Below are 22,154 nucleotides of genomic sequence, written 5' to 3'. Positions count from 1 at the left end.
GATTGTTTAGATGCGATTTTTTATATAAGTATGTAACTCCTCTATCGATGTATGCAGATGTATTCAAAAGCAGTAATCTGTCAAAGTAAAATTTGCAGATGTTCATGAAAGGTATGAAGCCTGCGGCATAGCCGAAGACAGCGCTGCTCTTACTTGTTTTGGTTTCTCTTTAGGTCCTCTTTATCTTTTTTGGTGTTCTACACTAGTTATTTCATATACTTATATATTTTTTTATTTAAAAATTTTAATTGGTTACGTTGGTGCCAATTTATTTATGTAGATTCACATTTCCGCTCTCTGAGGCAGCTGGCACAACACTTGACCAGTGTTGCCGTTTTGATACAATTGTATAATTTTTGATACTTTCCTTTTTGCATTTTGCAATTTGATACTTTGATACTTTGATACTTTTTTCACAAATGCCAATTTTGATACTAATGAACATATTTTTAAATTTCCTCCAAAAAATTTTGAGTTTACCTCACAACTTTACTGCAACTCAACGTTTTTTTGCAATTAAATATGATAAAAACAAAATTGAAAATTGTATAGTTTAGGAACGGTTAAAGCTGTAATGTTTGCAAAACCAATTCAATGGGGTTATCAATAATAAACTTGTTATTGTTTTATTTTTAATGGTATTATTTCATTAATTACACGGTGTTACAAAATAAAAAAAAATTGCACGAACTTTTTCACGAAACTGTTTTCAACATTTTTTTTAAATTTGTTTAGATCTGTTATTTTTTACCCAATTTTAAGTTTTTTTATGGCTTTAAAAAAATAATATTTTACTTTTTTAACAAATAACAAGTTTTGTGAGCGCATTGTAAATATGTATATGGAAAAATTTTGGAATAAATATAAAATGTACACCTATTTTTCCCACTTCTAAAACAATTTTTGCCATTTGCATTTTTCTTTGAGTAATCACTTCGAAAATAATGTTTAATTCCAGGTAAAACTAGGTACCCTTCATTAAAATCCATAAAAATATTATGAACTTATGACAATATTTATAAAGAGATAAATTAAGTTTTTTTTTTGATTTCACCTATACCAAATGTTGAAACCTGAAATCTAACTGATTAAAATAATTAGTACTTTTAAATCTTTTTATTTTTAAAAAATTTATAACTTCCGATATTGTCTATTGATTTTTGAAAATGATACCTAGTTTTACTCGGAATTGAACATTCTTTTCGAAGTAATGCTAGAGAGGGACTATTTTCTCTTGAAATTTTGGAAAAAAATGTCAAAGTGGGGAAAATTATAAAAATTTGTACTAAATACAGACTTATTACAAAAAATTTCAACACATTTACAATGTGCTCACAAAACTTATTATTTCCTTAAATAGTACATACAAAAAATCTTCGTTCCAAAGCTATATGAAAAACTTAAAATTGGGTACAAAATAACATAATAAATTTTTTAGTGCGAGGGGAGGTCATATAAACATTGTTTTTTAAGAATAAATAAGTCTAGAATTTGTAGGTGGTTATGGCTACAAAAATGTTAAACGCAGTTTCCTTAATTTCTCTACCAACCCTACGATCTGTACTTTGTACGTCATTCAAAAAGTTCATCATCAGTGTAACACCGTGTTATTAAATTTTCAAATAAAAATTTTAAAACTGTTGTTGTTTTTATTTTTGATGCGCTTTGATACTTTTTCCGTTTGGTAATTGATACATTTTTTTGCAAGCTCGCGGCAACACTGCACTTGACTACATACACACTCAATACTGAGCCTAAATATGTAAGTACTCACATACATATGTACATACATATAAAATTGTAACTGCATATTATGGGACATATCGTCATATATACATACATAATTTAAAGGTATTTACATACCTACATACATATTAAACTATGCACTTGTTGTTGCCTTTGACAGTATGTGACTATGCCTAAGTGGTGGCAAGCGGGGCACAGTGGGAGATCGTAGCCAAATAAAAGAAAAAAAAAAAATGAAGATAAAAACAAAACAAAAATATTTGAAATTGTTTAATAATCATTTTTAAACTGAAGTGTATCTAATGAGCATTTCGTTACTTCTAAGAAATGTTGCCCTTCCACGATGCAAAATGTACTTGATGTTACACTGAATCCTGTAAGAGGGCACGAATCTGCCCTTTTGCCCAGGGCAACCCTCTCTTCTGACAAAGCTTTCTAGTTGCCATCCGAATTTGGTTGACTTAAAAAAAAATTCATGTTCAACACCATAGCAACAAAAAAATGAAAAATCAACGGTAATTTTTAGCTACTTGAAATTTGTACTTGTTATACTAAAATTGAATTTACTACAAAACTGCATACTGCTTTTTATTTAATTCTGAATAAAAAGATTGAAATTCTGATGACCATTTGATAAATTTTTGTCAACTCTGTGTAAGCTTTGCAACTTTTATTTAAGTGGTTTCTGTTATGAATCGAACCATATTAAATGAAAATTATTAAAAATAAATAAATAAGTATAAGCTGCTTAAAATGTAATTTAGAATTTTGCGCCTATTATTTTGCCCATGAGTGTATCATGTACATATATATCATGTTAGAGCACTCTAACTTTAATAGTTTTAAAAAATTTGTAATTTAAACGTTTTTCAAAATCCTCGTCATCTACATGGGAATTGGGCGTATTTGTAGACAGATTAAGTTAATTTTAGCACTATTGAATGATATTCATAAAAAAGCGTATGTACGGAAATTGAAAATTATAAGTCCATTTTTTCTATTATTGCCAACTTTTGTATGAAACGGTCCCACTGTGCGAGGTATGCAATGCGATTATTTTTTATGTGGTAACATTATTTCCGCTTAGTTGAATCCATTTTCGTATGCGAAAAAATCGAAAACGAAAAAAATGTTTGTCAGAATTTTTATCGGTCTTAAATTAATGGATTTTATACAAATAACAAAAAAAAATATATATATATATATATGTATATAAATTAATGCTCGCGTTTTTCGATGTACACAATTTTTTGACACATGTTTAGAGACATACCTAAGTATCGCACATATGTACGTGCAACTGTTTAAATTCAAAAATATGTACATATTTAATCAGTGGTTCTGATATGCGAACTGTTTTTTCACAAATCTGCAACTTTTTTTTTAAATTTGTTTGCCGCCTATATAGGAACGTTGAACGCACATGCATAGCTTTGTATATACATATGGATGTATACACTTGACCTTATTGTTATTTTCTCTGTATATTAAGTATTTCTATTTTTGCTCATACCATTGCTATGTAACTTAAAAAAAAAGAGTTGACTAATGTTATTTTTATACTTTTGCTTTGCTTTGTTTATTCTTTTATTCATAGTCTCTTTTTGATAAGCTCGACGAGCAATGCCAGCCGCTAGCTAGTAGAATCGTCAACAACAGAATTCGTTATAGCTAATAGTGTGTACGATAGTCGCGCACCAGTGACGAGGTGGCCGAGAGGTTAAGGCGTTGGACTGCTAATCCAATGTGCTCTGCACGCGTGGGTTCGAATCCCATCCTCGTCGCAGATTTTTTTTTTTATAGTTTTTATTTTTTTTTTCAAATATTCTAATTAACACTTACTTAATTGAAATTAAGTAGAAAATATTATTACATAAATTGTAATAAAGCTGATGACCATTTTAATAATTTGCGAAAAGGCCCAAAGCTTTAGGCCGAGATATGTACATATGTTTGTACATTTACAAGTACATAATTAGTTAGTTACATAAGTGTTTTGATGTAGCAGAACAAGATAAACTGCGGCCTGAATTGCCTCGTTAGGCGAATGCTTTCCCTGTGGGGAAAGTCTCTAGTTCTGAAATGGTGCGCTTCTAGTATATTAAGACCCAGTACTGGTTCGCGTCAAATCTCTTTTGCATGCAAGCAACTGACGAATTTTATATGGCGATGTCCTAGGAAGTGTCCATTGCCCCATGCTGCATCCCTTTTACGATAGTTCCGAACTAAATTCTAAAGTACCGAACCAGTTCTAAAATCGACAGACGAAAAAAGTTTCATGATTTTTTCAATATTTTCAGTTCTTCCGTTAGTGCGATGGGTATTTATTTGCAAAGAAATGCGTTTTCAATTTGAAATTAAATTTGTTTGAATGATTGTAAGAAATGTACGTTTGCACACCTTTGGCTATAGCTGAGTTTGAAGAGGTGCTTGCTGCTATTGGTTACATTTTAAAAGGTCCCAAGATATTAAAATGTTAGCAGACACTTTTGTTTTGTATTACCAAGCTATGAAAAAGCATCTGGGATATGCAGAATGAAAGCATATTTAAACGAAAAGGCCGACAAACACATATCTATGTAAAGTAAACATGCCCCCCGCTGCATCTCTTTTTCGATAGTTCCGAACAAGTTCTGAATTCGACAGATAAGATCCCTTCCGTAGTTCCGAACCAGTTGTAAATTCGTCACCTTAGATATAGATTTCCAATAAAAAAGTTAAATAAAACAGTTTTTTAAAATTACCACATTCCGCTGATTTTGAACTGGTGGGATCTAGTTGGTCCGATTCGTTTTTGGCGATAACGATCTAATACGGAACTAGAAATTTAATTCACTAGTTCGCGGTTTCCCTGCAGGGTTATTACTAAAGGCTCGACCATTGGAGAGCTTTAAAATAGTCTAATCTTTGTCTGGGCAGAGCCGGAATTCTGACTCTGTGATCACACCTATCCCGTGTTCACATATCCAGCGAGTATCTTTATGTCATTTCTATTTAATAGAATAATATAATTTCTTTGGAAACGGTAGTCGAAAAACCTGTTCCCCAGTACTTGCTGCGTTCAGAAAAGGACAAATTGCGACCACAAAATGGTTCCGGTCCGAAGACGTATCTGTGCTAGGTTCTGCAGCACATCGATGTCACGGGCAACGATGAGGCCGACATGCTTGCTGAAGAAGGCCCTTTGTCAGCAGCCCCTCCTTAATGGATCGACTTGACGAAATACTTGGGTGTCGCACTAGATACCAAACTGAACTGGAGCGTTTATAGAGTCTAAACAGCCTATTATACATTCTCAAGAATACTCAGTAGATAAACAATAGCCCGTCAGAAAATGAGGCAGTATACAAAGAGCAGCTTGGTCTGGTGATACAGGAGCAATTAAGTCGTGTCTATCTGATGCGCTTAATGTGATCTTGCATCAACTGCCAATAGAAGTCCATATCCGCAAAACCGCTGCATCCTCGGCAATCATAACTCCACTGAAATATATTCTGCAGGGCCCAAAATGGACTGCGGTGTGGGTGAGGGGGTGTTCTCAGAAACGTTGAATGTCTCGCTCTCTCGTTCGGTTTACCGAACTTTGCTAGCGGAAGGACTGGGTATCGAAAGGGCTCTAGAGAATTATATAGAGATTGCAAATGTGCACACAGCTCGACGGTCGAGCTAATAGATATCTCCGTCATCTGGGTTCCCGCCCATAGAAACATACACGAAAATGAGAGGGCTGACGAGTTTGCTATATCCGGAGAAAAAAGAATGAACTGTCTATTCAGACTCATCAAAAGGGAACTGCATTTTCAATTCGTACGTATGGCTGATACACGTTGGAACAACCTTCAAACCAGTAAAACTGAGAGGAACATATGGCCAAATTTTGACAAACCAAAGGCAGAAGAACTTCTAGGGAGGTCGAGGAAAGATGTAGTCAAGCTAACAGCCACGATAACGGGACATTGGCCCATTAGCGAAAATTCGGCTTCCGTACAACTCGGTGCTGTAGCTGTGATCTTGGAGGAAGTGTGGAAACGATCCTACATTATCTTTGCGAGTGCCTAGCATTGGCAAAAATAAGACATGACACACTCGGGAGTTTTTTCATCCAAAATTTTAGGGAGATCTCCAAATGCACTATTACTAGCGTGAATAGCTTTGTCGAAAAATCCAAATGGTTTGACGAAACCGACGAATCATGAAAGCAGGAATAAAATCAATGATCACAGAGAAAGCGTAACAAAATGGTGCTAAGTGTAAGCCAGCAGACATTGAGGTTAGTTAACGATTAGAGAATGATTGGAGAACTAGCCACATTCTCCAATCTCAAACGTTATAGAACGACTCGAAAAACTATCGAGAATCACAACGACCTAAACAAAAATGTGACATAGTTCTCGACCCGAGAAAATATTAGTTTTCTCATAGATCTCTAATGGGTTTCGAATATGAATTTCATACTGCTTTATTACGTTACGAGACTGCGTTTGCTGGGGAGCACTAATTTGGTCATGTGCTCAGGTGACGCTTCTATCAACCAACTAACCAACGCCATGGAAGTTAATGATCTCTTTCGGAAGCCACGTAGTGGTTAGCCAGTTTAACCTAATCAAGCCTAGTGCAATATTGAAAGCAGAACATGCCAAATCTCTGGGTGAATGGTGATTAATTTAAAACAGATGGCGACATTGTATTAAGTGAGATTAACAAAGAAAAACTGATTTTTATCGTGGAATATGCTCGAGAGATGCTGCTAGAAACCAACTGCTTTGCGGAGTCAATAACTCACATATACACTAGGCGACAAATGAAAGTTACACCTTGTTCTAATATAATATTCAGAATTATTTTCATGCAATTTTTTTTGCGTTATTTATTTATGAAAATATATTTAATTTTGTAATATAAACCATATATCAAAGTTTCACACTTAATATAAAATTAACAAATATAAAAATTTCATCAAAGTTTTCAAGTTTTTACTAAGAATTTGTAGAAAATTTCGAGTATGCAGTTTTGTAGCCCATTCAATTTTGGGCTTATAAAGTGCAAGTTTAAACCGGCTACAAAATGGCTTTGATTATTGAGATTTTTTTAGAGACGATTTTTGCACTTTTTCCATATAAGCATGAATTTGTTATAAAATAAAATACGGGAGACCGTTAGCAGCAGAAATTCTAGCAATTCTTAATAAAAAGTTGAAAGTTTGTTGAAATTTTTGTGAATAGTCAGAATCTTTCTAAGAAATCTGATTAAAAAGCTCGAAATTTTTACGAAAGTTTATTGATTTTTTTGAATATTGCACATAGTTTAAAACTTGGATTTATTAGGTTTTTGTTAAAGAATAAACTATATTTTTATAGAAAACAACCATATATATGACTAAAGAACTGGATATTATTTAACTAAAAAATTAATATTTAATAACATGCCAAAGTATGTAATAGGCATTTGAAAAAAATTTGCCCGGTCGCAAATACATACAAATATTTTACATTGTACATGTATTTTAAAACTTTTTTTTTGCAACTAAATTCACATATTTATTTGCCTTTTTCAGCTCGTAATATGTACTTACTTGTAATATACCTAAGTATTTTCTTTATTTTTTTTTTTTACGATTTATGCTCTCCTTTGTGATTCTCGATTTCTTTTGTTCTAAATTTTTTTGAACACCATTTTGGTTTTTCGATTTTCATTGCCACCCTCAGCTATTGTTTTTTTTTTGCTGCTGGTGACAATGTCAAATTAGCACTTTTCAGTTTTTTTCTTGTTTAGTAAATTTTTTCTTTATTTACATTTTTTACACGCCGCGCCGTTTTGTGCCGTTGCACATTTCTATTACTTTCATTTATTATTCATTCAATGTTTGCTTTTATCTGTTACTCGTTGTTATGCAGCAGCAGCAGCAGCACACTCAGCAGTGTAAATAGAAGAGAGCTGTATCTTTTTATGTTTTATTTTTTTGCTACTTTATTGCTTTATTTGTATATTTGTTTTATTTCGCATTTTTTGTTTTGCACTGTACATTGTTGTTGCTAACGCGCTATATATGTAGCTGGCTTAATTAAGAGAACAGCTGTTCTAAGCATGCCAGCGCGGATTGCGGCTCGTATCAATCAAATGTAGCAATCCTTCTGCGGCTTAAGCTCCTGGGGAAAGAACGGTAAACGAGTAAATTGATTGGAAACAATGCAGAATCGCTTGAATTGCATGCTTCATCGTCCCACACTAGTGGATCTGTGACCTTACATATTTTATCTCGCAATCAATTTTTGTAGTTTGTGTTGTTGTATTCACATCTCGCTTGGGTTTTTTCATACCCGAGGGCACCTGTGCACCTGAGCGTTTAAACATTTTCACAAAATGGTTGTTTGTAACAGCTTATCAATTCTGTCTGTCCTTCAGCCTCGAGTAGAAAGTAAAATACAGAGTTGGGTATCGACAATCGGAATAATTGGATAGTAATTGTGCGCACGTCCCTCTCGCTTGAATATGGCCGTGGCACCGTTATGAATTCCGAATAACCGCCTAAGTTTTTTCTCTTAAATTAGGTTAGGCTGAAATTTTTGCCTGAATTCAATAGAGGAGAGAGGCACACTTGGCGCATTGTGATGCTGCCTGAGGGCCCGTATTCCAGATATGGCCGCTGTCTTAGAAGTAGAACCTGTTGTTAAGTTAATAAACTTGAGAATTCATGAATGTCTGCTGCGCTTAGGTCCGCCAGACCCGTTGGGGCGGGGCAGTCTCTGAGGTAGTCTTCAATTCTTTCAATAGTTTTTTTTATTTAATTAACTTCATCTAAATTTAAATTTCTTCCATGTCATGGCCAGTACTCGGATCTACGAAAAAAATAATGTGGGGTAGAATCTGGAAAAATGTAGTAGATTTAAAAAGATTGTGGTAGATCTCAGTTTAAGGATAGTTTATTTATTTATTTTTCTTGTTTATGTATTATGAAAGCAGAACATAATGACTAATTATAGTGTCGGATAAATTAATAGGCACGTAACATTTTGGCAAGTTTTTTGTTTCATTTGTTTGTTTAATGTTAACCTATTAATTCGTTTATGAAAGTAGGGCTTATTATCTAACAAAAACCATGTAAATCCAGATTTCAAACTTTGTGCAAAAATTATAAAATTTCTGGAAAGTTTCAACTAAATTCCAAATCTTTTAATTAGAATTTCTTGGAAAAATATTGGTATGCGTTTTATAAATTTAAATTAAATTTTAACAAAGTGCAAGTTAGAAGTTGCCAAAAAATCGCGTAGATGTTTTAAGCAATTTTTTTGACAGGCTCGCATTTCCTTCCATATAAAAAATGTTCGAACATCTTTTGAATGATGCCTGCATTTTCGCAGGTGTTACCAGCCTTTTTTCGTATAGTTTTTAGTGTTGGAAAATTCACTCTCTGTTTGAAAAATAATACAGTAGTCCGGAAGCCTAAAACAGATATTCAAGGAGAGGTACTTTGATTTTATACCGCTATCTACACTTTGAAACTATCAGTGTAAATGGTTGCAGAGTTATCTACATACTATATAGGACGTACGACTGCAGTGTAATCCCCGTGTGAATTTTTATACCCGAGCGCACTTGTGCACAAGGGTATTATAACTTTGTTCACATAACGGTTGTTTGTAACAGGCAAAACGAATCGAGATAGATATAGACAAATGTATACATAAATGATCAGAATGAAAAGAGAAATCGATTAAGCGGTGACTGTCTGTCCGTCCGTCCGTCCGTCCGTCTGTGCACACGATAACTCGAGTAAAAATTGAGATATCTTAACGAAACTTGGTACGTGAACTTCTTTTGGGCGTGGGACGGATGGTATTGAAAATGGGCGAAATCGGATAATAACCACGCCTACCTCCCATATAACGGTAATTTTAAGAAATACGAAAACTGCGATATTTTAGTAACTACTGAAGATAATTCACTCAAAATTGATACTTACAATGAGTTTCAGACGGAAAACATGAATATTATAAATTTTTGGAAAATGGGCGTAGCCACGCCCACTTATGGTTACATGTGTATATCTTGGTAACCGCTGCACCAATTTCTTCCAAACTTGGCACAGTTGTTGGCCTTAGTACAGCATACTAAATGGCTGAAAATTTTAAAAATCGGACAATAACCACGCCTACCTCCCATATAACGGTAATTTTCAGAAATACGAAAACTGCGATATTTTAGTAACTACTGAAGATAATTCACTCAAAATTGATATTTACAATGAGTTTTAGACGAAAAATAAGAATATTAAAAAATTTTGGCAAATGGGCGTAGCCACGCCTACTTATGGTTACATGTGTATATCTTGGTAACCGCTGCACCAATTTCTTCCAAACTTGGCACAGTTGTTGGCCTTGGTACAGCATAAAAAACCGCCGAAACTTTTTAAAATCGGACAATAACCACGCCCACATCCCATATAACGGTAATTTAGAAAAATACGAAATCCTCGATAAATCAGTAAATATTAAAGCTAATTTATTCAAAATTGATGGTTGCAACAATTTTTTACCAAGAAATACGCTTATGATACAATTTTGGAAAATGGGCGTGGCACCGCCCATGTATCTCGCTAACCGTTCTAGCAATTTGAACCAAACTCGGTATGGTTATTGTGCTTGCCACATAAAAGCAAAGCGTTGAAAATTATTGAAATCGGACTAAAACTACGACCGCTTTTCATATAACGGTATATTTCAGAAATGCTTGAAACTGCAATATTTCGAAATTTAAGGACGCTAATTTACTTAAAATTTATACACCCCGGATTATCGTGTAGCGGTAGCTTTCGGAAAGGTGGAAAACATATATTTAATAATTGCGCCGGGTATTTAATGTTCGGCTCCGCCCGAACATAGACTTTCTTACTTGTTTTGATGTGGCTTATGGGCGGCAAAGTGACCAACAGCTGTATTGAGTCTTAATGCAGTGCTTCTACGCCTTTGCAAAGCCTTGTACAATATATCGAGCCCTAACCACAAAAATAACGTAAGCGAAATTTTTTAAAAATTTTCTTTTTGATGCACAAGTGCATCTAGATGCTCTAGTAATATTTCTGCATCAAAAACATAATTATAAAAATGTCGCTTACGTTATTTTGGTGGTTGGGGCCCGATGTTGTACAAATTTAGGCTAGCATTAAACAAATTTTCTATATATATATATTTTTTTGCTTTTGGGAGTATGATTCCGGATTTGACCGAAAACGGTTAAGTGTCATTCAATCTTTTAGTCTGTATTTATACTTTCTTTGCATAATTTGTATGCATATATGCATACCTTTTGCTTTTGTGTATTTTTTCTTTGTTGGAAATTTCATTTCAATCACCTCAGCCTAATTGGCTCTTCAAACAATACCAGCAACGGCACACATTCAAGTGCACTCCAGTAGAGGCAAATAAACTTACTTATTTTTTATACAAATATCATTCAACCAATCGTTTGTATACTCATTGAACCAATCAAATGTAGAAAATTTTGAAAATATTTTTTTTACATTTTTTAATATTTTTCTCCTGTCGTTAAACTGTTTTATACACTAAAAATTAAATGGTGTTATATCTATATATATAGACTGCCGAGCAAAACTGAGTACATAGAGATTTTTTTTATAGTTACAATATTTTTTTTATAAAATTATTGTTCATGCTTTTATGAAAACTATTTAAATCAAATTTTCAAACCTTAGATATACATATATATATAATTTAGAAAAATTCCACAAATTTTTGGGTATGCAAATACAAGGCTTAGGAAATTTTCATAAAATAAATGCAAGTTTTGAGCGGCTAAGAATCGCTTGATTTCTAATAATAGCTGATATAAAACTGATTGTTCTGATATGCGGTTCTGTTTCAAATCTCCCTCACAGCAAAAGCATTCGCTTCTCTATAAACATTTTGGCGAACTCATAACCAACCTTAGTTTTCCAATGTTCCAATATACTATATATTGGAAATACCCTCGAGAAAAAAAAATTTGCAACCATAGCAACCAGAGAGAAAGTGAAATCCAGCTCATTCTCGAAGCGAAATATAAGATAATCACTCTCTCTCATTAAAATTTTAATTCGATAACGGGCGGCAGCGAAGGTTCCGGTTTGCTGGAGAATGGTCTTGTTATCGAATCGAATACTAACCTGTGATATATTCGTTATCGAATGTGAGACTCGAAAAACAAATTCTTTTTCCAAGCATTTTCGAATTGTCAGCCAAGCCCAATGTTTATTGGGTTAACACTCGGAAATTTACAAAAGATGAACCGAGTCGGTTAAAAAATAGTGCTGCAAAAGTGGGAAGACAGCACTATTGTGGGTGAGCTTTGGGAAAATACTTAAGGAAATTTGTATTAAAAGCTAAACCCTTATATTTTTGATTTGTTTTTTAAACAAATATGTATGCTACAAAATACACTAGTAAAATTGTCAAAAGGTAAAATTTCTTTAAAAGGTAAAAAGTACGGGATCGCTTTTCGGGTACAAATTTTGTAATTCTTTCAAATTCGTCGTAGACGCCATTTTTTTTACATATGTAGCTGTTATTATCACTCACCGATTTAGTATTCGTAAATGTACAACAGGCAACTAAACCAAAACAGGAGAAAGTTTACATCGCCACAAAAGTTAAGGAAAGAAGGATAGTACTAGTAGAATAGTAAAATAATGAAGTAAGAAAATACCTATGGGATAGTGATGTTTCTATGAAAAATCTATGCGTAAAGACACTGATTGAAGATTGCAATGCTATGCACTGTGGCTGCTTCTTTGCTGGCTCATGTTGGCTTCGTAGTTTTATTTGCAATGTCCAAAAATCTCTGACTGCTGTACATACATAAGTATGTATTTATCTAGAAACAATTATATATCAATATAATTTGCATTATCTCGCAAAATTCCTTAATTTTAAGCATAAATTTTAGTAGGAACATCTAACCTAAGTCTACTCTCTCTCTCTCTCTCTCCGCATTGGGCAACGACACAATTCGGCCAAGACTCGTGCGTGGCGCGTGCCTCTCTTGTAGCCATTTTGCTCCTAGCATAGCATTGCTTTTCCTTATGTACGAGTATTTAATATACATATGACAAATTAGATCGCTCTCTTCGGTAGCCTTACTTCACGTATAGCGGATGATATTTGCAGCTGAAAAAAAAAAACAAAAATTCCTTACCCGATTTATTTTTAGGACGTATTCTTCAACGCAATCAAATCGATGAAAACTTCTACTAGACCAAGGCGAGCGTGTACTCGTATTTAGACGGCGCGAGCACATCGTGGCTGAAAGGTACTCGCGCGGCAAGTCGGCAAAGTGGAAAATCGGGAAAAATACTATGTGCGATTTCTTAGTGTGTGCATAATTAAATTGGAGGCAGCAACAAAGGAGGAATATATAAAGTATTTTTAAAATTTTCACAGTTCGTGTAACGCCTACGTTGCGTCAGGAAAAATATGAAAAATTACTGGTTCTTAAAAAGGATTTTCGTACATAGTGCTTGAAAAATAAAATGTACTGTGAATTTTAACCATTTTCCAATCACAGCTAGTGAAGTTATAAGCGGTTAGTTATCGATAAAAAGTGCTTATACATTCATCCCAATTGTGTATCTATAATAAAATCGTGTCGAACAGTGTGTGCTGCAAGCTCGCTTACATATGTAGATACGTATGTATGCAAGTACATACCTCATATGTATAGTGGTGGGAAAAATTATAGCAACACATATTTTGACAAGTTTTAATATATTATTTTTTTGTTATTAAATTGGGATTATTTTTTGATAAAAATAGTTAATTTTTCAAAACAAAAACAAAAAAAAAACAAAAAACAAAAAAACAGGTAAATCGACGTTTCAAACTTTGTGAAATATTAAAAAAAAATCAATAAACTTTCGTAACAGTTTCGAGCTTTTTACTCAGAGTCTTGCTAGGAAATCTAATTAAGAAAGTTCGAAATTTTTACGAAATTTTGTGAATTTTTTTTGTAATATTGCAAAAAATTTTAAACGTGGTTTTACACTTTTTTTTTTGTGAACTTCACATATTTTTATAGCAAAATAACAAAAAATTTAATAACCAAAAAATTATATGTTAAAACTTGTCAAAATGTAGTGTGCGGCTATAATTATTTCGACCACTGTATATACAAAGGCTTATAGTATTTTTGCTGTTGCTTGTATCTTTTGGATTGAATTTAAATTTGTGATTTCGGCACGAGTCCACCATACAGATCGCCTGCATGTGGATGGCCCAACAGCTTTCCGCTTTACGCTTTGCGCTCTCGTTCCTGGTCGCGCGCCCTCCTGCCTGCCTCTCTCCAAAAATTTATATCGTCAGATCGCTGCATACTATAACATATGTATGTACATACATATGTAAATGCTTTTCAACTGAAAATTCTTCTTGCGTGTTAGCTAAAAGTTATTTTTGAAAAACATTTCACTTATATGTACATACTATATGTACATGTGTATGTATATATTTTGAAATAATGCACGACTACCAGCAACTTTGTGACCGCATGTGTTATGCACATAGTTCGTGTACGTCGTGGATGTGTGTGTGTGTGTGTGTGTGTATATGCATTTGTGTGTGTTTCAAAATCTCCGAAATTTTCGTGACGTCTTGTTAAATTTTCGGTAGTATCTAATATACTCGTACATAGAGAGAAAATATGGCAATTAGTGTGTATTGAAGTAGCAAGTACCGAAGAATAATAGCCCAAACCAAAACCTATTTAAACCAATTCGCTGAAAGGAGCAAAAAGAAGAAAAAGAAAAGCGTAAAAAGTGCAGTGAAATCGATTAATTGTCGTAAAGTGCTCATTTCAAGTTTAATCGTTTTGAAAATACCTACATACATACATACACACATATGTCAAAAAACGCGAGACGTTTCGTGAGTTTCAGTATCTGAGCCGCTGCCTCAACCTTAAAATCACCATCAGCATTATCCGACCGCTACACTCGCCTCTGTTAATGGACAATTTTTCAGAGCGCATCTTCACCGCTATCAAATTGGATTAATTCGAAAAATATAACGACTAGCAGACGGTAACTACTATATATACTATATATGTATATAAGTATGTATGTAAGCTTAGCGAGATTCGTTGTTCATTCTTACTGCATGAATCACTAATTATTCTTTTGGCTGCTGAGCACCCCCAAATGAGCTCTATCTATAAGTATCTACCTGTGTCCGCGAGCATTTCTTAGCTTTTCGCGTCACCGTGTGTGCCGAACACGTAAGCTGATTGAGAATGTGTTCTGATAACATTTTCGTAGCATTCATTCGTAGCAAAATGTATTCAAAGTCACGATTACGTTGTACAACAATTTCTATTGTGTGATGTCATTGTTATTATTGGTTTATTTTTTTGAACTAAGTGAAAACTCTTTAAATGTAAGTAATTTGTTTAGATTAGCGCTGTGTATCAACTACAGATACTTTATTTTGTACTTGGGCTCCCAATGAAAATCATTAACTGGGCAATAAGCATAGACTGGCGTACCCGGCGAACTTCATCTCGTCCAAAATTTTTTTTATTTTTTATTTAGAACATTTTGGTCTAACATTTCACAAAAAATTCACGTAGCGATCTCCAGTGGCACTCTGATCTCTTCTGATTATTATTTTGTGGTCATCAGAAGACATATCTTCCATTGCCAACTTAAATTATCTAACCACGTAGTTGGGTCCTTGACAATGTTCCTACTATTTTCCAATGATGACAATGCAGATCGCGATTATGATTTCGTCTCAGCAACTGCGTGTGATCCTGGTTCCTCTTGAGTTCGTCTTTGCGAGGCATGCACTCAAAGCTGTTCGCTACTTGGAAGCGTTGAAGAAGAATTTGATCTTTCTTCGAAGCAATTGAGTCATTACTGCAAAATAAATGCAAGCGTTAAACGTTCCTATTTTGTATTTTTGATGGAAATTGAGCATCTAGATGCAATTCTGCATCAAAGATCAAATTTTGAGAAAAATTTCGCTTACGTAATTTTTTGTGTAAATGGGAGCGCAGAGAATTTACAACGCACTCTAACTTAACCTAACCTGCAAAATTTTTTAGCCTTGATACCATTTTGAACTTGGGAAACCGTTTCATTTCCAATACATAAATATTGCGATGAAAAAAAAAAAACAAAAAAAACTAAAACTTTCTTATACAAAATTTACGGAAAATCAATTTTTCCAGAATTTTCTACTTTTCGTATATATTTTTTTTATTTGCACAACGTGAAAGGTTTCCTTGGGCAGAGATAATTACCCAACAATAGACAGCGCATTAGAATAATCCATTCTAGAGTTATGCTCGTTCTTATGTTAGCAACTTTGTTTTATACTTACACATATTTAGAGATAAATTTTTTTAGATAGTTGGCAACTCTCTTCAAAATTATTACACCCGATTTACATGATTCAAAAACTTGAAAGCAATTTTGGCTCATTCACTTTTGTGTCTTCTATTTGCTTCAATTCTGTTGAATTCACGTTTTTGGTTATTTAAATGGGTCACAATGAAAATGTCAAAAGCAAAGCAAGAAAGTTGAAACGACTTGACGGTACAGATCAGGGATATTGGGAATATTAGCATTCGGATTCGTTATGCGAATGATTCGTATCATTTTACACATTCGCATTCAGCACTCGCAATCGCATCAAATGATACGAAGGTTTTGCGATTGCTAATGTGTACATGGGCAGAGAGGCCACTCTAATATTGTTGAAATGGCCTTAGTCTGTCTAACCAGGGTGCGGACAATAACCGGCTTTTAGCTTCAGGCGCTAAACGGTCAAGTAGTATATCAATCAAATTGATGGGCCTTCAGCAAGTACTGTTAAAAGACTTATAGAAATCTAGAAATAATAATAATAATACTAGATTAAAACACTGTAAAGGTTAAGCACTCGTTCAATATTCAATACTTGAATTGTGTAAAAGCAGCCTCACTTCTGGGTAAAAGTACGTTTCCACGAGCTTTAAATTGGCCAATTCTGATTATCAATTTCAATTTGAAACTGTAAATATTCACACGACAAAAAACCAATTTCAATCATAGTTGTTTACCAAAAATATTATTTTTTAGACGTATAAATCATTCAAAGTTATAAAACTTCCAAGTTGCTGCGAAAAACTTTAACACCACTACTAATTAAAATGGCAATTTTAACCGATAACCTTTTCTATGGTCAAGTGATATTCCTAAACCTCTTTTTAAATCAATCTACCATCATTAAGGAGCCTCCGAAACTAGAAAATATGATAAAAAATTAGATGATTTAAGGTGAAGGGCAATTGGAGAATATTTAAGCGTCAATCCTTTGACCAGGAAACCGGCTTTCTTAATGAACTATTCCCTTGCCGGCTTATATATGTATATACCTATCTTGCTTAGCCATAGACATTATTTCATCTACTCATCTCATCTATTAAATGTTGGGCAATCTCATCTATTAAATGTTCACCGCGAGCGGCATGTGTCTCCTTCGTTAAAAAATTGTGGCTCTTTTACTTACTTTTTGCTCAGTACAGTTACTTGCTTAGTTTAGTTATTAAAGATACGATAAAGATAGAAAGGCAGTACTTGAATGATCTGTTGAGGTCAAATATCTTGGCATTACCCTTGGAACTCCCACTTAGACACAACTTTTAGTAAAGTCGCTTTCGTTGCTTAGTGCCCAATAGGGATGAAAAAACCGATTCCGATTCCACTTTGGAATCGTAGATTTTCTCGAAATAATCGATTTTAGAGAAGCGATTCTAAAATTTCGGAATCGATCGAGAATCGATTCTGAGAACTCGATTCTCTTATTTTTCATACATACGCGTCAGCTGTTAGAACTGTGAAATTGTGATAAAAGAGATTTTAGGCTTTGTACATAACCTCAAATCAAATATAATTTGTACTCACCATTTCACTTTGACGCTTGACATGTATAAGTAGTTGTTGTATTAAATTGTGCAAAAATATATTTTTATTCTTAACATGATCTACTGCTGTACATTTAAAAAGATAAATAATGATAACCCCAAAAATTATGTTAAAAAAAAATATATTTAAATTTAAATGGCGCTAGATTTTTATTGGATCCGACATTTTGAATTTTTAAAACTGATTTCACTTTTGTAATTGGCCATTCAAAGAACCTTTACTTAAATATAAGATTTCATACAAATGTGATGATTAATTTATTTTTCATCTGCCACTGAACTCACTTCAGATTCGTAATCACCGACCCCAAAAACTCTTCGATACGAAGTCAAATGAAGTTTGAAAAATTACAAGCTAATATTCCTTTCACCGATTCAGCATAGGGGTTGTTAGAGATTGTTTTTTTCACCTTAGAAACCGTAAATGACTGCATCTAGAAAAACGGCAAAATATGGGTACTTTGTTTTTGCCTCTACTTTCCGAAAATGCTTGATTTTCTCATTGATGGATTTTCTATATGGAAAGTAACTCAATTAGTTTTCAATTCCTATATACACATGTACACCTGCGTTCAACTAATTAGAAACGAAATTCAAAATGGTATTGTTTGCAAATTATGTATATTTTTTATTTTTAATAATTTTCATTTAAAATATAGTTCAATCTGTCTGAAACTACAATGATAACAGTTTCAAAGCTTGCAAAAATCGCAAACAAATTAATCAAACTTCAAAAAATTTTTATCAAAATTTCCAAATTTTTAATCAGAATATTTAGAAAATTTTCGGGTATGCAGTTCTGTATATGCCAATTGTAGTCTAAGGAAATTCAAGTCTCATGTCGGTAAAAATTACAGTTGCTTTTCTAGATTTTTTTTTTTGTGGTGGGTGTTGCGCATTTTCTTCCATATAATACCTACATGATCAAAATTTTTTTGTGTATGAAAAAAAAAAAATCCGCAACACCCTCCACAAAAACCACTCAAGGGTAATTTTTAACGACTTGAGACTTGCACTTTCTTAGACTACAATTAAATGGGCTACAGAACTGCATACCCGAAAATTTTCTAAATATTCTGAATGAAAATTCGGATATTTTGATGACAATTTTTTGCAGTTTGATTAGTTTGTTTTGCAATTTCTGCAAGCTTTGAAACTTTTATTATTGTGGTTTCTGTTACAGATTTAACTATATTTTAAATTAAAATTATTAAAAATAAAAAAAATAAACATAATTTGCAAACAATATCATTTTGAATTTCCTTTCTAATTAATTAAACGCAGGTGTATGTAGTACGTAATTTTTCTTAATTTGGAACAAAAAAAAATATGTGATTTGCAGCTAATGAATATTTTTATTCCGCAATATTTGAGAAATATTCACATATGTGCATTAGAAACATTAAATAAAAATTTGTTGCATATAACTCACAGATCCATTAGTTGCTTCTGGTCTTCTCTCAAGAAGATGCACTGCGCGTCAGTTTTTAGGTAATTATTTTTTTTTTAATTTTCAAGCAATTTACAAGCATTTAATGTTAAAAATTATTCTCTCACACACACAAGTATGTACATACATACTTTTTCCCTCAAAATGATGCGCAACAATCGGTGTAACGACCTCAGTTAGCGCGCCCGCCGCCCATCAACACCTCATCGGGAAAAACAAATTTTGACATTTTGAGAAATAGTGGCGGCAGGAAGCTGGCGTATTGCATTGTAAGGAATTTATTCTATAATTACGTATACTTACATATATACGTATACACTTATTTATTATGTATATGTGTCCATACATATATAGGTATGTGTGTATGTATATTTGTCGGCATGTTTTCACTGTCGAAATGTCAATGCAAAATGCACAAAGGAGCAATGATGAGTGAAAACAAAGAAACAGACGGCAAGAAGAAATTAAACGAAACCAAATTGACACAAGAAATAAGACAATGAAAAGTTTGCGCAGACGAAAATATTTTTCTGTGACAAACAACTGCAACGGCAACAACAACAGCAACAACAATTATATGCAATTGTATCTAGGAACATCAAGTGACTTCGAAGAATTTTTATGCTGCTGTTGCAATTGCAAATGATTGACAGACGGACGGACACACATAACTACATACCAACAAACGTCTCCGATTTGCATGTGCAGCAGTTACGGCGAGGAGAACTAGGGAATAGAATGCGTTTTGTATGTAGTACGAGTATTACCAAAATAATTATTGAAAATGTTGCGCGACATTGGCTGGCTGTACCTCTTTTCACTAACTGCCGCATTGTTGATAATCGAACAATCGAAAATGCGGCAGTTAGTGAAAAGACGGGTACCGACAGCTAATGTCGCGCAACACTTATTGTTGAAGCGGCTGCTGTTGGCGCCAAGCGAAAATGATCTTGACTAAAATACAATAAAAATTAAGGTTTAGGGTGGTCCAAAAATACATAGGAAAATTAACTTTTTTGATTTTGCCGGCTGCTACCCCCCCATAACTGAAGCATATCAAAAATAAGGAGACACGTATTTTTTATTTTGAAATCGGGTAACAAAAATTTGTTATTTTATGTTTTCATAACCACATCACGCACAAACATCTCATTGGTTGTGTTTATTTTTTTGTTTGCATTCTATTCGATTATTTCTGTGGGTATGTGGTAAAAAATATTTAAAAATAGGGTTACTAGATAATTTAAAATTTATTTAAAGGCTCAATAAAATAGTTAGGTTTCTTCATCAAAACTGAAAGCGCGTGAAGAGATTTAAAACCATTTTTGTACGGGGTTGCCACCTTTCTAAAAAACACAAAAACGGTTATTAAAAATGTAAGCTAATTTAATATCACAATATTAGTAAAAAGGGTAGGTTTATGCACTCCGAGCAAAGATTTTTGAAAATACATACTTCAATTCTCATATATTTTTTTGATAGGGTTGTCATTTATCTATAAAACATTTTCTTTTTAAATCATGCTACATGCGGTTAAGTAAAATATGAGTTTCAAACAAAAGGTGTTAAAATAAAGCTTTATCCCCTACATATTTTTGGATAGAGTTGGCACCTATCTAAAAAATTAAAATGAGTGCGATGTATCGTCCTTACCATGTCAAACTATCGAATGTGTAAAAATGCACATTGCAACATTTCACCTAACTTACATAATTACCTCATCTTAGTTAACAGATGGGTGGCAACCCTATTTAAAAGCATGTTAGTCCAAAGCTTTTGCATACACCTTTCTTGTGATACCCATATTGTGGTATCAAATAAGCTTAAATTTTTAACAATCACTGTTCAATTTTTTTTTTTGGAAAGTTGTCTCCTTATTTTTGATATTATTCAGATCTAGGGGGTGATTCGAAGAAAACAATTTTGGGCCACCCTAACATACATACATACATACAAAGAAACATATTTACGTAGATACAAACATTCGAATTGGGCTTGACTGAAGTCGCCTGTGGGCGTTCGCAACAATTTGATTGACAGAAAAATTAAGACATTGCATAAAACAAAAAACAAAAATAAGCTCAAGGGTGAGACATCTTACGCGTGCGAATTCCTTCTTGGCTATTTTTAACGCCGTAACTAAGCAAAGAAAGTATATCTAGATAATTAAGAACAAAATTAATAAATTACCTCAAAGTGCAATAAAAGCAAAGAATATTTTATGATGTCAAATGCGAGTTGAAGGTGAAAACGTTTGACGTGTTGTAAGTTGTCTATTTAGTATATGTTCTGCATGAACAGTGACGAACAAAAGTACTGGCACAGAGAATTTTTCGCAAACTTTTTCAAAGTTTTTCATTCTAACTTCTTTTCGATTATTTTTTATAGAAATATAGCTCATATTACACCAAAAAAAACATAAAAATAAAATCTCTAAAATTTGTGCACAACTCAGGAAAACTCAATAAATTTGAATACTAATTTGCAACTTTTTATTTAGATTCTCTAAACTCCAAGTATGCTGTTTTATAGCCCGTTCAATTTTGACAAGTGCAAGTTTGAAGTTTTAACATCGCGTTGATTTTTGGGAATTTTTTTGCTAGCAGTTTCTCCCATACAAAGTATGTCATTCTAAAATTGAAGGAGCTATTAGAAAATCAGAATAGAAAGTTTGCAAATTTATTGAATTTTCCTGAGTTTTACACAAATTTTAAAGATTTTGTTCTCATATTTTTTTTTTGTGTAGTAGTTTCCATACATTGCGAAAAATTCTTTGTGCCAATACTTTTGTTCATCACTGTACATACCTATGCACAGAAGCACATGCATAGTATACATAGGAGGTACGTATTCTTTGGTATTCACAAATTTTTCACCCTCAACATTTTAATATGCTATTTACTCTACATGCTCTCTCTATCTCTTTCGCCGATTTATTGCATTACTTTTGTGCTCTTCTCTGTCTCTCTATTACCTAATACCATTCCCTCAAATTGAAAATTGGCCA

The 22,154-nt window shown here is 33.4% G+C and overlaps 1 protein-coding gene and 1 non-coding gene across 2 annotated transcripts in view; both read left to right on the top strand.

The window, feature by feature from the left end:
- Positions 1-22,154, top strand: part of LOC108368759 (NUAK family SNF1-like kinase 1) — a gene marked incomplete at its 3' end in the record, with an annotated part of 52,320 nt that overhangs the window by 6,087 nt on the left and 24,079 nt on the right. The gene's annotated exons all lie outside the window — the stretch shown is intronic.
- TRNAS-GCU (transfer RNA serine (anticodon GCU)) lies at positions 3,449-3,530 on the top strand. Its single transcript has one exon. It is a non-coding gene; the product is annotated as a tRNA-Ser (tRNA).

Source organism: Rhagoletis zephyria, unplaced genomic scaffold, assembly GCF_001687245.7.
Source record: "Rhagoletis zephyria isolate East Lansing unplaced genomic scaffold, Rhagoletis_zephyria_1.1 Rzeph_scaffold_03300, whole genome shotgun sequence".
Classification (NCBI taxonomy): Eukaryota; Metazoa; Arthropoda; class Insecta; order Diptera; family Tephritidae; genus Rhagoletis; species Rhagoletis zephyria.
This window is presented reverse-complemented; position numbering and strand designations above follow the sequence as displayed.